The sequence below is a fragment of the Sapajus apella genome, unplaced genomic scaffold, assembly GCF_009761245.1.
Source record: "Sapajus apella isolate SASKATOON/1434 unplaced genomic scaffold, GSC_monkey_1.0 scaffold67, whole genome shotgun sequence".
NCBI lineage: Eukaryota > Metazoa > Chordata > Mammalia > Primates > Cebidae > Sapajus > Sapajus apella.
This window is the reverse complement of record NW_022437007.1, coordinates 5563855-5566037: the sequence shown is the minus strand read 5'-3', so window position 1 is coordinate 5566037 and position 2183 is coordinate 5563855. Positions and strand designations below refer to the sequence as shown.

Here is a 2183-nt window from a genome sequence, read left to right as displayed (position 1 = left end):
TCAGGAAAAGACTTGGAAAATGTAGGAATGAGAAAAAAAAATTGAAACTGACTATATCAATAAAACAAGAATTTGGAGGTTGCCCAGGACCGGCCAGGAGAAATGCAGCTCAGCTGTAGCGATAAAGCCAAGAATTTACGTGGCATGTGCAGTGAGCTGAGGAAGTGGGCATAGTGAGGGATATTTACAGTCTGAGCATCTTTAAAAGACATTAAACATTTTAAAATTATACTTTAAGTTCTGGGGTACATGTGCAGAATGTGCAGGTTTGTTACATAGGTATACATGTGCCATGGTGGTTTGCTGTATCCATCACCCCATCATTTACATTAGGTATTTCTCCTAATGCTATACCTCCCCTGTTCCACTATCCCCTTCTATCCCTTCCCTATCCCCCCACCCCCTGCTATCCCTCCCCTAGTCCCCCCACCCCCTCCTATCCCTCCCTAGTCTCCCACTCCCAACAGGCCCCAATGTGTGATGTTCCCCTCCCTGTGTCCAGGTGTTCTCATTGTTCAACACCCACTTATGAGTGAGAACATGCGTTGTTTTGTTTTCTGCTCTTGTGTCAGTTTGTTGAGAATGATGGTTTCCAGCTTTATCCATGTCCCTGCAAAGGACATGAACTCATCCTTTTTTATGGCTGCATAGTATTCCATGGTGTATATGTGCCACATTTTTTTAATCCAGTATATCATTAATGGGCATTTGGGTTGGTTCCAAGTCTTTGCTATTGTGAACAGTGCCACAATAAACATACATGTGCACGTATCTTTATAATAGAATGATTTATTATCCTTTGGGTATAGGGAACCACTTAGACTGTGCCCTCTCCTGCTTACTTTCCTGGAGGAAAAGAAAATTAATCCTCAATGCCAAATGGCACCTGCAGCAAAGCAACACCAAGAGTTTGCCTGGCACTCAGGAGAGAGCCCTGTGCCTCCTCCTCGTTCCTCCTCCTGGTTTCCAGTGCTCTTCAGAGGTCCCCAACCTTTTTGGGACCAGGGACTGTTTTCGTGGAAGACATTTTTTTCCACAGGTCGAGTTCAGGGGCTGGTTTTAGGATGAAACTGTTTCACCTCAGATCATGAGGCATTAGATTCTCATAAGGAACATGCAACCTAGATCCCTGGCATGCACAGTTCACAATACAGTTTACAGTCTTATGAGAATCTCATGCTGCAGCTGATCTGGAAGGAGGTAGGACTCAGGCAGTAATGCTGGCTCACCTGCCACTCATGTCCTACTGGGTGGCCTGGTTCCTAACAGGCCACTGACCTGTACTGCTCAGCTGCCCAGGGACTGGGGACTGCTGATCTACACTTTCAGAGAAACTTCTCTAGGAAAGAGCTATAGAAATGATTCCTGAAAGTAGAGTCTTAGTGTGGGCATCTTATATCCAGTTTTTAATTTAGTTTGCTGGACACTGCAACATAGTTCTGTCCCTTCCCAAAATAGAGCAGAGGTCTGACCTATGCCCTGTCTTCAGCTTGTTGGTACTTCATGTGGAGAAGGAATGGGTGGTTGGAATCATGTGAAGTATACAATGAAAGGATCCCTCAACCCAGCTTATGGAGTTCAAAAGAACTTGAAGCCAGAATCAAGTAAGAGAATATAATATCTGTAAATAGAAGTGCTCTTCTTTTTTCTAGAGAATTTCAAGTGCAATTGGGAGGGACAGAAAATTTCCTCTGGGAGTAGGGAAGGAAATTGTGTAGGAGTTTAGACTATACTTGTTTGAATTTTAAAAAGAGGCAACTCCAGCTGAGTTTTGGAACAGAAGAATAAGGGCCATATATATGTTGAAATAATACAAATGTGGTTTTAGATTGTCCTTTAAGGTTTCACCTTAAACCCAAACTCATTACAGCTGCAATGGCATACACTTTGTATGTATCATCAGAATGGGGCTAGGAGCTGGTAAAGCTTAAAAATGTGGACTTCTACTAGGAAAATGGTTCGTTGTGAAAAATCTCAGCTCTTAGATTTCTAGAATTGCTCTTTTTACACTACCACTGTCTTGGCAGCAGGAGGGACAGAGGTGGGATTCTCACTGGTCCTTGGGCAGCCATCCTTGTGTCTGACATAAACTCAGAGAAGAAGCGAAATAGCCCTATAGAAAATTCAAGTTAATAAGTGGTTCTGAAAAAAAAATGCGGTTCATCAGCTTTCAATTTTTCATT

General features: G+C 42.9%; 2 pseudogenes; both read right to left on the bottom strand.

Moving 5' to 3' along the window:
* Nucleotides 1-815: 815 nt before the first annotated feature.
* Nucleotides 816-951, bottom strand: LOC116530566 (annotated as a pseudogene).
* A 343-nt stretch (nucleotides 952-1294) lies between these two features.
* LOC116530567 lies at nucleotides 1295-1381 on the bottom strand (annotated as a pseudogene).
* Between the last annotated feature and the right edge of the window lie 802 nt (nucleotides 1382-2183).